The sequence below is a fragment of the Myxocyprinus asiaticus genome, chromosome 13 (assembly GCF_019703515.2).
Source record: "Myxocyprinus asiaticus isolate MX2 ecotype Aquarium Trade chromosome 13, UBuf_Myxa_2, whole genome shotgun sequence".
Classification (NCBI taxonomy): domain Eukaryota; kingdom Metazoa; phylum Chordata; class Actinopteri; order Cypriniformes; family Catostomidae; genus Myxocyprinus; species Myxocyprinus asiaticus.
The window spans coordinates 23,025,528-23,041,029 of record NC_059356.1 but is presented as its reverse complement, the minus strand read 5'-3'; the positions used below and the strand labels follow the sequence as shown (position 1 = coordinate 23,041,029).

The following is a 15,502-nucleotide window of genomic DNA, read 5'->3' as shown; positions in this document are numbered from 1 at the left end:
TCGGTATCAGTCTCAAAAATCCCATATTGGTCGGGCTCTAGAACAAATGTGGGTTGGTGGATGTATGGAGAGTAAGGAATAAACGGGAGAGACAGTACACATGGGTTAAAGTGACTGACAATATGGTCTGTGGGGCTAGATTGGATCGGTTCTATCTAGGAAAAATATGGAACAGCAGGGTTATGAATGTTTTTCATTCACCTAATGGTTTTTCAGATCATCACATGGTTGTTTTAGATCTAAACATGAAAGAATTTTCACGACGTAATTATTGGCATTTTAATGTTAAACTGTTACAGGATGTTTTGTTCTGTGAAAGATTTACACTGTTTTGGAATGAATGGAAAATGAAAAATAATTATTTTGAGAATATTAGCCAGTGGTGGGAGGTAGGTAAAGTGCAAATAAGAGTTTTTTTTTGTCAGAATAATACATTGTATGCTTCATCACAAATTAAAGTAACAGTTCAAAGGCTGGAAAGAGACATTGTGCAGTTAGAAAAATAACTTATGGATAATCCTGGAACTGCACAGAAATACTTTTTGAAGAAGAAGAGAATGGAACTTGGATCTTTTTAAAGGAGCAGACAAAGGGAGCACTGATAAGAGCAAGGTTTTGTTCCATTAAAGATATGGATGCTCCTAGTTCATATTTTTTTTAATTTGGAGAAAAAAAAAAAGTTAAACAGAAACAGATGTATCATCTTTGGTGTTCAAATGGAACTATAACCTCTGATCTAGTGGAAATAAGAAAATTGGCAGTTGATTTCTATACAACACTGTATAGTAACAAACCATGAGACTCTAAGAGTATTGAGGAATTACTCCATGATTTACCACAGCTAGCAGATGAAACGAAAAAAGTGCTGGACAATGAAATTACTTTCCAGGAATTCACGGAGGCAATGCAGCAGTTGTCCTCAGGTCGGTCTCCGGGAATAGATGGATTGCCAGCTGAGTTTTATCAACAATTTTGGAATGTACTTGGAGTGGATCTATATGAAGTATTTATTTAATTGTTTTAAAGAAAAATCACTTCCTTTAAGATGTCGACGTGCAGTCCTCTCCTTGTTGCCAAAGAAGGGGGCTTTATGTCTATTGAAAAACTGGAGACCAGTGTCCTTATTATGTCTGGACTATAAGATACTGTCAAAGTGTTTGGCGAATAGACTCGAGCACTGTTTACATCTCTTGATTGGGAAAGATCAAACATATTGTGTTCCAGATAGGTCAGTTATACATTTGTGTGCAAAAGTTTGCATATCCTTGGAGAATTGGTAATATATGTACCATTTTTAAAGAAAACATGAGTGAGCAGGCAAAACACTTTTTTATTTCTTATGGGATTCATATTCAACTGTAGGTTATAACAGAATGGCACAATCATAAAACAAAACATGGCAACAAAGAAAAAAATGAAATGACCCCTGTTCAAAAGTCTGCATACCCTTAGTTCTTAATACTGTGTATTTCCCCCTTTAGCATAAATGACAGCATGCAGTCTTTTGTAATAATTGTCTATTAGGCCCCAAATTCTTGCAGGTGGTATAGCTGCCCATTCATCTTGGCAAAATGCCTCCAGGTCATGCAAAGTCTTTGGTCGTCTTGCATGAACCACACGTTTGAGATCTCCCCAGAGTGGCTCGATGATATTAAGGTCAGGAGACTTTGATGGCCACTCCAGAACCTTCACCTTTTTCTGCTGTAACCACTGGAGGGTCAACTTGGCCTTGTGCTCAGCGTCATTGTCATGCTGGAAAGTCCAAGTGCGTCCCATGTGCAGCTTTCGTGCAGAATGCAAATTGTCTGCCAGTATTTTCTGATAACATGCTGCATTCAACTTGCCATCAATTTTCACAAGATTTCCCATGACTTTAGAGCTCACCCCCCAAAAAACTTCAGTGAGCCACCACCATGCTTCACAGTGGGGATGGTATTCTTTTCACTATAGGCCTTGTTGACCCCTCTCCAAACATAGCGCTTATGGTTGTGACCATAAAGCTCTATTTTGGTCTCATCACTCCAAATTACAGTGTGCCAGAAGCTGTGAGGCATGTCAAGGTGTTGTCGGGCATATTGTAACTGGGCTTTTATGTGGCATTGGCACAGTAAAGGCTTCTTTCTGGCAACTCGACCATGCAGCTCATTTTTGTTTAAGTATCGTTGTATTGTGCTCCTTGAAACAACCACACCATCTTTTTCCAGAGCAGCCTGTATTTCTCCTGAGGTTACCTGTGGGTTTTTCTTTGTATCCTGAACAATTCTTCTGGCAGTTGTGGCTGATATCTTTCTTGGTCTACCTGACCATGGCTTGGTATCAAGAGATCCCCAAATTTTACACTTCTTAATAAGTGATTGAACAGTACTGACTGGCATTTTCAAGGCTTTGGATATCTTTTTATATCCTTTTCCATCTTTATAAAGTTCCATGACCTTGTTACACAGGTCTTTTGACAGTTCTTTTCTACTCCCAATGACTCAGTATCTAGCCTGCTCAGTGCATCCACATGAGAGCTAACAAACTCATTGACTATTGATACACAGACACTAATTGCAATTTAAAAAGCCACAGGTGTGGGAAATTAACCTTTAATTGCCATTTAAACCTGTGTGTGTCACCTTGTGTGTCTGTAACAAGGCCAAACATTCAAGGGTATGTAAACTTTTGATCAGGGCCATTTGGGTGATTTCTGTTATCATTATGATTTAAAAAGGAGCCAAGCAATTATATGATAATAAATGGCTTCACATGATCACTATCCTTAAATAAAAGACAGTTTTTTTTTTTTTTTTTTTTTTTTTTTTTTGCATGATCAGTCATATTTTCAAAATCAATGCCAAAATTTCACAATTTCTGCCAGGGTATGCAAACTTTTGAGCACAACTGTAGATAATCTTTTTGTGTTACGGGATTTAGTTGATTTTAGCCACCTTAATAATAGTAATTTTGGTATTTTATCATTAGACCAAGAAAAGGCATTTGACAAGGTGGATCATGGATAACTTTTTAATGTTCTAAATAGTGCCCGACCGATATATCGGTATCGGCGTATATTTTACCACATAGAAAGGTCTGTTTTCATTCCAGCTCAAAAATTCAATATATCAGCCACCATAACGGTAATCGGTGAATTTTCCCTCTCTAAAATCGGTATCGGTCTCAAAAATCCCATATCGGTCGGGCTCTAGTTCTAAAACATTTTGGTTTTGGTGAATTTTTTTTTATCATATGTAAAATTGTTGTACTCCAATGTATTTATTATGGTAAAGGCTGGTGGGGGTCTTAGTGCTCCAGTACCTCTTTTTAGAGGGAGCAGACAAGGATGTCCATTATCTGGGCAGTTATATAGCCTTATGATTGAGCCTCTCATATATAGACTTAAGAAAGATTTAAAAGGTGTAATATTTCAAAATGGAAGTGAAAATGTAAAATTAACATTATCCGCTTATGCTGTGATATTACGGTTTTCTTCACAAGGCAAGAGGATATTAGAAGTTTAAATGAGAGCATTAAGCTTTATGAAAAGGCATCTACTGCCGAAGTAAATTGAGAGAAAAGTGAGTGTAAAAATTGGGAGTGTATGTTGGATAAGTTGTCTGCCCGATTGTCTAAGTGGGAATGGCTCTTACCAAAGTTGTCTTACAGAGGGAGAGTTCTGGTCACTAATAACCTGGTGGCTTCTACACTGTGGCACAGGTGTATAGTCATGGATCCACTTGAGGACATTATATGTGAAATACAGAGGAAAATGATCAGTTTCTTCTGGAGTGGGGAGCACTGGGTCCGGGCATCAGTAATTTTTTTGCCAGTGTATGAGGGAGGACATGGCTTGGTGGATGTCAAGAGTCGTATCTGTGCTTTCAGATTACAGGCAGCAAAAAGACTCCTTTACCATAAAGACTTATCATGGACTTATACAGCATGTGCCATCTTGCAGAGGGCAGGTGGGCTTGGAATTGACAAACACCTGTTTCTAATGAGACTGGAAGACATGGACAATGTTTCACGCATGGAGGAATGTTTTAAAGGTGGACAGAGATATGAGCATTTCTGCACACTGGGCTCCTGAGTAACCACTGTTTTTTAATAACATGATCCAGACAAGACTTTTGTCCTCAGTGGGTGTGCGGGCATGTCTGCTTAGGAATGGGATTGTGAAGTTGGGTCACCTAATGGATAAAGATGGATGGAAATCTGTGGAAATTATTCAGGTTTACGATCACAGAGACTTGCATCAAAACTGATAGAGGAAATTTGTCTGGTAATACAAAGTACTTATGGAGAACTTACAGCAAGAGGACAAATGGCAAACCACAGCAGCAGACAAGAGTTTCCAAGGATTGGTATTGCGCCGCTAATGTGTGATGAGAATGAGGGTGAAGTTGCTGATTCAATCCTGACTTTCCGGACTCCTCAATTGGATTATCTGGAATGTGCTTCAAAAAAGGCACTTTACTACACAACAGTCAAGGTGATGCATCAGAAATCACTAAAGAGACAAAAAGCTTCAAGATGGGTAGGTTTGTTGGGGCCAGATTTCCTTGTGAGAGACAGGTGGAGGACCCTGTATAAACTTCCTGTAGAGAAGTGAACTGCTGATCTACAGTGGAGTATTATTCACGGGGCGATAGCTACAGACAGACATGTGGCGCACCTGAATCCAGCAGTGGGTGGGCAGTGTAGGTTTTGTGGCGAGGAAGAAGATATAGGGGCCGTTTACACGACAACGTTTTCAACTAAAAACGGAAAACTTTTTATGTGTTTTGGCTGTTTGTTTACCTGACAACGGCGTTTTGGGGCCTGAAAACGCAAACTGTTGAAAACGGGTTTCAAAGTGCAAGTTTTTGAAAACGATGCCGTTATCATTACCGTGTAAACATACAAAAATGCGAATTTGAGAAAATGATGACATCATGCTCACGTGAATTACGTGTTCAGTCTATAGGCATGTGCGCGAGTACTTCAAAACAACGCTCGAGACATTCAAAACTACAGTGGCGGACTACAGGACTGTGTTTGTGCTGCTCAAGATTTTGAGTTTATTGATGCTTCTCCAGCAAAGTGTAGATTTACTGCCTCACTACTACGACCAGCGATCAGCATTTTCATTGTTTGTGTTCACCGCTCTGTGGAAGAATACTTATGTGCGCAGGCGCGTAGTGTTTCTTTTAAAAGTGACATCACCAACTACTGGCCTGGCATGCATAATACAGCGTTTTTAGTCATTTTCGCAGAATGGGGATTGTTTTGACAACATTGTCGTCTGTACGCGAAACTTTTCAAAAACGCAAAGGAAAAACGTTCCCGTTTTTAGTACATCGTTGTCGTGTAAACGTACCCTTAGAGCATCTGTTTTCAACTTGGTTTCAGGGGTTTACAGAAATTTCAGATAAAGTATTTATAGGAGGGCTGAAGTACAGATTTTTATTAAGAAGGAGAGTTTGTTTATTGAATTATTTGATAGGGACAGCAAAACTGGCTATATGGAAAACAAGAAAGAATAAGGGTCTAGAGTTTGCAGCAACAGATCCTAAAGTTATGTTTATGTGTCTGGTGGCAGCAAGATTTTGCATGTTACAGTCTTACAAATAATGTTGTTGCTTTTTATGAGATATGGTGTATTAATGAGGTTCTATGTGTTGTACATGATGATCAACTGGTCTTTGGTTTTTAAAATTCTAATTTATTTTTATTTAGTTTCTTTTTTTGGGATATGATTTTTGAAATAGAAATGTAAAATGTAAAAAATAATGATTTTCTAAACCCCCCCCCCCTCTCTCTCTCTCTCTCTCTCTCTCTCTCTCTCTCTCTCTCTCTCTCTCGGGTGCACTGCATGCTGGGAGTGTGAGGTGTGTGCGAGTCAAATGCGGGAGAACGTGAAGTTACCAAAATGTTTTTCCCCCCTTTGGATTTATTTATTTATTTGTATTTTTCCTAACTTTTTCGGGTCACTATAGCTGCAAATTAAATTAGTATAGATTTTAGTGCCATGCAGTTGCGCGGTGTGTGAAGCGGGATGGCATCTGGGGAAGCGTTGCCTGTTTCACATCGGAATGGATTTAGGTGCTTTCCAGAAAAAGGGGGCATCTATTGAAGATGTTCTGTTGGCAGCAGCAGAACAGGTAGGCCATGAAAATATAATCTCTGCATCTCGTATGAATAAAGCAGTTATCGTTTTTCTTAAAAACGAACAACTTGTTAACAAAATAATTGAAAGCAATATCTGGGTTAAAGAAACTTTTGTGCCGATCACACTACTGTCTGCTCCGGCCACAAAAGTGATAATTTCCAATGTGCCTCCATTTGTCAGAGATGACACGATAGTTAAAGAACTGTCTTGTTTTGGTAAAATGTCAAGTGCTGTAAATCTGAAGTGCTCAAACATGTGTTGTCTTTCAGACGACACGTGTTCATGTTTTTGACCTCTCCCACTAAAACACTGGATGTATCATTCAGGGTGTCTCATGGAGAGAGCTCATACATGGTTTATGCCAGCACTGACAATTTGCGCTGTTTTGAGTGGGTTCGTACGGATACGATTAGTGGAACGAGTGCAGAGGAGAGGCTGCCGAATTATGCAAGAGTTTTAGAGACAGAAAGAGGAACAGAGATGAAAAATAAAACAGATGTAAGTGCAGATATAAGCAGTTCTTAAAATTCTGAAGGAAGAGATAAAGATTCTTTGTCTGATGTTTGTGGTGATACTGGTGTTTTGGATCATAAGGAAGTAGATGAGCAAGATGGTGCTAAGGGATTGACTGATGAAATGGAAAAAGTGTCTTCTGGTGAGTGTATTAGAGATGACGACTCATGCTTTGATGTGGATATTGATAAATCTGGTGATTTCTACTCGGCTGAGGCAAATAAAAACCTTTCTGGACAAAACTAGTGTGTTGAACTTGGAGATTTGTCCCGATTTGGAAAATTTTGTTGCATCTGTAAATAAAGCTCGTAAAGAGAGTAGTTTATAAATTCTATTGCAGCAAAAAGGTTCATATTAAAGAAAAACTTGACAACAGCCAGACAAACAATGAGATCTAGTAAGATAAAATGTATATCTACAAGAATGAACTCAAAATAAATACACATGGGGGTCTGTCTTTTCTTTTCTTTTTTTTTTTTTTTTTACTTTTCCTTTCTGCTCCTTTACTATGGATGTCACAAAAGTGGGATCCTTAAATATAAATGGGACTAGGCATAGAAGTAAATGGTCATTGTTAAAAGAATGTATCAATTTGAAAGAAATTCAACTAATATTCTAACAAGAAACACATAGTAATGAAAATAATGAAGTAGACTGGGGTATGTGGTGGGAGGGGGATTATGCTCTGAGTCATGGCACCAACCTTAGTGCAGGTGTGGCAATACATTGACTTGTTATCAGGGTTGAGATAAAAAAAAAAATAGGCTTTTATTTTTATAAACATTATGATCTTACGATAGGTCGAGAGATTTGGTTTTTTTTTCATAAACTTAAAGCTGTTATTTGTTCTTATGCACATGATGAATTTATAATCACTGGAGGTGACTGGAATTGTACCTTAGATTTTATCTGTTATATAAATGGGGAAGACCCTCATCACTTGTATGCAACATCTTTAAAATATGTTAAGAAGTTTGATCTTGTTGATATTTGGAGGGAGAAAAATAAGGGAATAAAACAATATACTTGGGTTAAAGTGACAGAAAACAGAGTAAGTGCAGCACATTTGGATAGATTTAATGTGAAGAATAAAATCAGTAGCAGGGTAGAAAGAATCCATATAACCCCAAGCATTATTTCTGATAATCACCTTTTTTCTTTACACATAATATTAACAAAAACAACACCTAGGCCATTTTATTGCCATTTCAATAATAAGTTGTTAGAGGACATTGATTTTAATGAAAACCTCATATTTTTTGGAATCAATGGATAGAACATTAAAGCGATTTTGAAAATCTTCTTCAATGATGGGAGGTAGGAAAAATTCTAATTAAACTTTTTTGTCAACAGTTTTCATCACAGGCTATGAATAGAGTTAAGAAAGTTATGTCTAAATTAGATGATGACATTTCTGTGTTACAAGAGTGTTTTATAAATATTAAGAAACAAGAGCTCAGTACAATTTTACATGAAAAAGTGAAATCGGTGCTTGTTAGAACACGTTTCATTTCTGTTAATGATATGGATGCACCTACAAAATACTTTTTTAACTTAGAAAAGAAAGTTGTTCATACTAATGCATTGTTTATGCAGATCTTATGGAAGCACTACTTCAGACCCTTTAGAGATGAGAAGACTTGCTGTTGTTATTTATTCTAAATTATATGCAAAGGAAGACACTGATCTGTGAAATTCAAGTGAACTTTTTGATGACTTACCTATCCTTAATAAAAAAAGACAGACAGTCCTTAGAATCAGATCTTACTTTTGGGGAAATAACAGATGCAGTGAGACAACACTCATCTGGATGAGCACTATGGTTTGATAGATTACCAGGACAATTCTACAAAACCTTTTGGGGTGTTATTTGTAAAATAATTTTGTAATGTTTTAGAAGAAAGATACAGAATGAAGATACTTCCTAAAAGCTGTCAAAGAGCAGTTCTTTCTCTTCTCCCAAAGAAAGGAGACTTGTGTCTGTTAAAAAAACTGGAGGCCTGTCGCTGTTCTCAACTCTGATTACAAGATAATATCTAAATGCACTGCAAATCTGCTTAAAAAGGTCAAGGGTGATTTGATTCATGAAGACCAGTCCTATTGTATACCCAAAAGATCTATCTATGATAATTTGTTTCAAAATTGTATAACGTTGATGTTGGTATCATTTCCCTGGATCAAGAAAAAGCTTTTGACCATGTAGATCATCAGTACATGTTTTATGTTCTTAAGTGTTTTGGTTTTGGAATAACTTTTTTCATGGATAAAAATGTGGTACAATGAAGCTTCATGTATGATAAAAGTAGGAGGTGGTCTGAGTGTACCAGTTAACATGGAAAAAGGAATTAGGCAAGGCTGTCCATTGTCTGGCCAACTGTACAGCTTAGCAATCAAACCTTTACTGTGCTTGCTGATACGTAAATTAACAAGTATAACCATAAATGGGAGCTTAAGGAAAAAGACTATTATTTTGTCAGCATATGCTGATGATGTTACTGTTTTAGTTCAACAACCAAATAGTGTAAAGCATTTGAAAGAGGCATTAGAAATGTATGAAAGAGCTTCATCAGCTCGAACAAAACCGAAGCTGTGTGCTATAATCCCAATAAGAGGAATATTAATATGTATTTGCCTAAACTTCCTAACAATATTCAGTGGGGCACAGTTGGTTTTAAATATTTAAGAATAAACTCAGCAAAAAATGTCCCTTTTTCAGGACACTGTATTTTAAAGATAATTTTGTAAAAATCCAAATAACTTTACAGATCTTTATTGTAAAGGGTTTAAACAATGTTTTCCATGCTTGTTCAATGAACCATAAACAATAAATGAACATGCACCTGTGGAACGGTCGTTAAGACACTTAACAGCTTACAGACGGTAGGCAATTAAAGTCACAGTTATAAAAACTAAGGACAGTAAAGAGACCTTTCTACTGACTCTGAAAAACACCAAAAGAAAGATGCCCAGGGTCCCTGCTCATCTGCGTGAACGTGTATTAGGCATACTGCTTGGAGGCATGAGGACTGCAGATGTGGCCAGGGCAATGAATTGCAGTGTCCATACTGTGAGATGCCTAAGACTGCGCTACAGGGAGACAGGAAGGACAGCTGATAGTCCTTGCGGTGGCAGACCACGTGTAACAACACCTGCACAGGATCGGTACATCCGAATATCATACCTGCGGGACAGGTACAGGATGGCAACAACAACAGCCCGAGTTACACCAGGAACGCACAATGCCTCCATCAGTGCTCAGACTGTCCGCAATAGGCTGAGAGAGACTGGACTGAGGCCTCGTAGGCCTGTTGTAAGGCAAGTCCTTACCAGACATCACCGGCAACAACGTCGCCTATGGGCACAAACCCACCTTCGCTGGACCAGACAGGACTGGCAAAAAGTGCTCTTCACTGATGAGTCACGGTTTTGTCTCACCAGGGGTGATGGTCAGACTCGTGTTTATCATCTAAGGAATGAGCGTTACACCGGGGCCTGTTCTCTGGAGCGGGATCAATTTGGAGGAGGAGGGTCTGTCATGGTCTGGGGCGGTGTGTCACAGCATCATCGGACTGAGCTTGTTGTCATTGCAGGAAATCTCAACGCTGTGCATTACAGGGAAGACATCCTCCTCCCTCATGTGGTACCCTTCCTGCAAGCTCATCCTGACATGAACCTCCAGCATGATAATGCCACCAGCCATACTGCACATTCTGTGTGTGATTTCCTGCAAGACAGGAATGTCAGTGTTCTGCCATTGCCAGCGAAGAGCCCGGATCTCAATCCCATTCAGCATGTCTGGGACCTGTTGGATCGGAGGGTGAGGGCTAGGGCCATTCCCCCAGAAATGTCTGGGAACTTGCAAGTGCCTTGGTGGAAGAGTGGGGTAACATCTCACAGCAAGAACTGGCCAATCTGGTGCAGTCCATGAGGAGGAGATGCACTGTAGTACTTAATGCAGCTGGTGGACACACCAGATACTGACTGTTACTTTTGATTTTGACCCCCCTTTGTTCAGGGACACATTATTCCATTTCTGTTAGTCACATATCTGTGAAACTTGTTCATTTTATGTCTTAGTTGTTGAATCTTTTTATGTTCATACAAATATTTACACGTGTTAAGTTTGCTGAAAATAAAAGCAGTTGAAAGTGAGGACGTTTTTTTTTTTTTTTTTTGCTGAATTTATATCTTTGGCCAAGAGGTCTATAAAAAGAAAAATTGGGAGGGCTTGATGGAGAAAGTTTGTGCTAGGTTGTTTAGTTGGAAATGGTTGCTACTCCAGTCATATGGGGGAGAGTACTGATAGCTAACAACCTTATTGCCTCTACACTTTGGCACAAGTTTTTGTTTGTGGACCCACCAATGATTTTGATTCAAGAAATACAAAAGACACTTGTTGAATTTTTTTGGTCCGGTCAGCATTAGCTGAGAGCAGCTGTCCTCTATCTGCCAGTGAATGAGGGTGGACAAGGGCTGATAGATATTCTATCAAGGCTTGCTGCTTTTTGTCTGCAGGCTGTACAATGCCTTCTATACCACCAAAATCATGGCTGGATGGACGTTATGTGTGCTCTTTTATGTAAAGCTGGGCGTATGGGCTTGAACAAACAGTTATTTACCATGTCCTTACAGAAAATACCTCTTGGTGGACTTACCTCGTTTTATCTTCATGTTCTGGCAAGTGCTCTTAATAGAATGGGAAGGACTGTGGCTGTTTGAGAAATCTTTATTTTCCAATCCACTTTTCTTCATTGGTATTCTGTGCTTTGATACCATTAGGTCGAGCCTGATAATTGCTGGACTATCTAAAATATGTTATTAATCATTCAAAATAAGGAGCTGGGAACAAAAACAAACAAACAAACAAACAAAAAAAAAACACTTAACTATTTGTTTACTATTTGTCTTGTCTGAAGAGGCAAAGGGAAAAAAAAATAAACACAAATGAAATACAGAAGCTCAGTGTGTCCAAAAAAAAAAAAAAAAAAAAGATTGCTTCTTGAGAGGATAAAGAAGAGACTCTCCAAATAGATGTTGTGGACTTCCCTCTCTCTTGTTCTCTCTCTCTCCAACTCATCCCTCATAATGACCTGTCTTTCATCTGTAATATCTAAAGTGTCAGGTGAAAGAGAAAAGAGGCAAAGAGACAGACATCAAAAGCAACAGTGTAGTTTTGAGTCCTTCTCATCTGTCTACAAAGAACACAAGCCTAGAAGACTCATTTATTTTTGGTCTTAACACACACACAATAATAAATTTGGCAATGTGAATACATTTACACAGGTATATTAAATTTAAGTTTAGAGCGGTGCAGACTGTAAACATTTTTTCCCAGTAAAGGTTCAAACAATCATAACTTACACTGTTTCAGGAGCCAGTATGTTGTATGGCTATGAAATTAAATAAGCAATGAGCATTTCAGGAATATTCATTGCAGGAGCAATTATAGGGTATCCATTAATTATAGGGAACAGTCATTGCAGGGGTGGATTCACACTTGGAGTCTTAATTCACATAATGAAATTCTGTAGTCTCAAGAAATTTTTCTTGCTTTCTGTGCGAGAGGTTGTAGATTCAAACCTTAGTTGACTTCCTTTTTTATTTTTTATATACAAATGTTAATGGCAACTGTTTGTCTGGGTATGTATATCAGGAACACATTTTATATTGTGATTTCACTGGAATGGAAAGAGGGCCGCAAATGACTGATGGAGAAGTCGAATGCATGTCTGTGCCAATTAGGGGTGTGCAGCGATGTCATTATCTGTATCTTTTACTATGACAAAATGATCTGTATATGTATCTGTATTCGGAGAGAACCGGATGTGGCTGTGGCTTAACCAAGAAGTGCGTCAAAACTAATTTAAAAATGTAACTCTCTAACATTTAGGCTATAGCTTCTGTATATAAAGTATGCCTCGGATACTTTAATAATAATAATAATAATTATTATTATCATTATTATTATTTAATTATATTATTGATATATTCTTTATTTTTTCTCACCAGATGAAGATGAATATGTAGGCTATATAAACTGTGGAATATGTTGTTAACTGTGGTTTCTTCTGGTATTTGGGACATTAATATTTGCTAAAACAGAATTTTCATTTATGTTGGTGCAGTGTGCAAGTATAACAGCGTTATTCTGGAGGCACGATGTATGAAGCAATTGTAAAATGTAAAGAACACATTTTAAAGTGAATATTAAATACAAATATGAATCTTAAAAGAAATGAGAATATATTAATATAGCCTAAAAAACTGAAAGCACCTTAAATTTCTATCAAAGTTTTATGATACTCTCTAGGCTTATTTAGTGTTCACATATTAGTTAAATTACATGTGCATAATTAGTGAAATGCAGTGGAATACTTTGCAAGATTGAGCCTCTATATATAATTTATTTCTAGAAAAGAAAACAAAATATCAATATGTTTATTTAAAATATCGCTTTATACCTGTGCTCGTTGGAAGATCATTCTTCTGAACATTTTTCTATTATTCGTATGAATTCATTATTCGTTTTGAAGTCATTATTTGTGCTGTTCTGGATAAGGTATTCGGCTTCGAGTTAATTGCAGATTTGTATGGTGGCCAAGATGAAATACTGTATGGTCTAGATCATCGATGATTTGCAATACATTTTCAGTTATACAGCCACAATCACTTGTTAAAGTAAGAAATATTAAATCTAAAAGAGTCATAGTAGTCTCTCCTAGATTTCTGCTTTGTCCACTTTTGTTTGCTTATTTTCTGCCTCTGTGCGGCATTCAAATATCTGTGTAAATAACCTTCAGTCATCAAATTGTAGGACCTTTTTCATGCTAGCACCATCTTTGATTTTTAATGGGAATGACAATGAGGCTGTGCGGGATAGACTTACAGTCTCTTCAATGGCACGAATGTTATAAAGTTGTATAAAGCTCCTTGATTTCATCTGGTTTTCCACAACTCATGTTATCTGGAGTTCTTTGTATACTGAATGTTCTTGGACAGATATTTTATCAATGTTTTGTCTGCGGAATGATCCAAAAAACACTTTAAACTGCAGTACAGCCCATTGTAGAGCTGGTCGGCCTCGTTGTCATTCCCATTAAAAAACAAAGATGGCGCTAGCGTGTATAAGGTCTATATACAGTATTTTGCTCCGCATACAGCTCCTGTTTCGCCTTTGCAATGTAAAGTTTGATGGCTTTTCTGTATGGAGAAAAAAAAAAACTTATTTCAATTCATGAGAAATGATTCTCCGTCCGGATTAAACCAGTCGAGGGTCTGGATCTGGACTGTGGTCTGCTAATCAGTGACCTCTGGCTTTCGGACAAATCCCAAGACTTTGCACTTCTCTATCAAGTTCAGTAAGATTATGTATTTGCCCTCAGCGTCCCTGTCTATGGAAGTAAAACACCACAACACAGATTGAACAGGTCTGATTTATGCATTATAAATCAGTCAGTAAAGGAAGTGGAGAAACGTAGTTAATCGGATTTGTTCATTCATCTAGGTGTGTGATAGCATATTGTAGGTGTGTTGTGGTGGTCATGGTTGGGTAAATTCATGCTCACACTGTTGTTTTCTGTCTTGCTGGCAGATTTATTGGCAGGGGATATGACATCACACAGTGAGCTCTGAGGATAAGCCAAGGACTGCTGAGATGAACAAATACTCAGGGATAGAGGACATGTTATACATCTCAGGCATGGAGGAAAATACACACACTAGAACATTCAGATAAAAAAATAAAATGTTTTTCCTAAAAATCCTTACACATAAAATCCTTTTTCTGCTATAAAGTAGACAGATAGAAATACCTTACATATTACAAATTACTCATGACACATTACTATAATTAACAATTACAGCTTTACAGAACAATTAAACATTAATTATATGTTGTTCTGTAGTATTACACTGTCAATATTATTTAAATACACTGTAACATAAATACAAATGTAAAGTGTGTCTCAACATTTAATTTTCTCTGCTTTTTTATTTTATTTTTATTTATTTATTTAATTTTGGCATTTTTTGCCACTTTTATAGATATGATAGTGGAGAGAGTAGGAAATAATGGGAGATCTTTCTTTCTCCTTACTTTGCAAAGTGCTGTACTGCACTTTTTTTATCTTGGGTCCACTTGTGTCACTCAAAAGTCTTGATCTTTTATCTGCTACTGGAAACTAATACCCATCATATACTTTGGTACTTTTGATATGAGACACATGAACACACACTCTCTCTCACACACACACACACAAACAGCACTGAAAATATTGACTGCTCCCAGTGTGTGTGCGGCTGCTTGGGGCAGCTGTCATTGTGTGTTTTCATCAGTGCTCTGGCATCTGGAGTGAAAGTGGAAGGTGGGGGGTCTTTGTCGTTGTGCTCTCCTGTTATAGATGGCTGTTAAGATGCCTGTGAGCCTGCAGGAGTCGTGATGACTGAATGAGGCCTCTCTCTTCACCAGGCCTTTGAGAACGGAAGAGGCAGGGGGTCGAAAAATCAACATGACGCTTGCAACCATTATCACATTCTAGCAATGCAGGGCTAATCAAACAAAATAACAGATATTAAATGTGTAAGTGTCCTGTGAGTCATATAGCAATTAATTTGTACTGATTTCCTAACTCTGTGTCCTATTCTGTTTTTGATTTTTTGAGTCTTTATAAGATACTTTGTGTTGATAGTATGTTTGTTGTGAGCTTGTTTTACACAGAGTGACCAGCACTTAGTCAAAATGCATTTTGGTTTCTCACATGGCATTTGATTGTTACAGTGTTGATCACAACAATTCAGAAGAGCTTAAATTCCAAAAAGGTTGTAGATTTTCTATTGTTCAAAGGCAAATCAGCCATTTCG

At 37.7% G+C, this 15,502-nt stretch overlaps 1 protein-coding gene across 2 annotated transcripts in view; it reads left to right on the top strand.

The window, feature by feature from the left end:
* Window positions 1–15,502, top strand: part of LOC127450817 (acid-sensing ion channel 2) — a 731,245-nt gene that overhangs the window by 660,644 nt on the left and 55,099 nt on the right. The gene's annotated exons all lie outside the window — the stretch shown is intronic.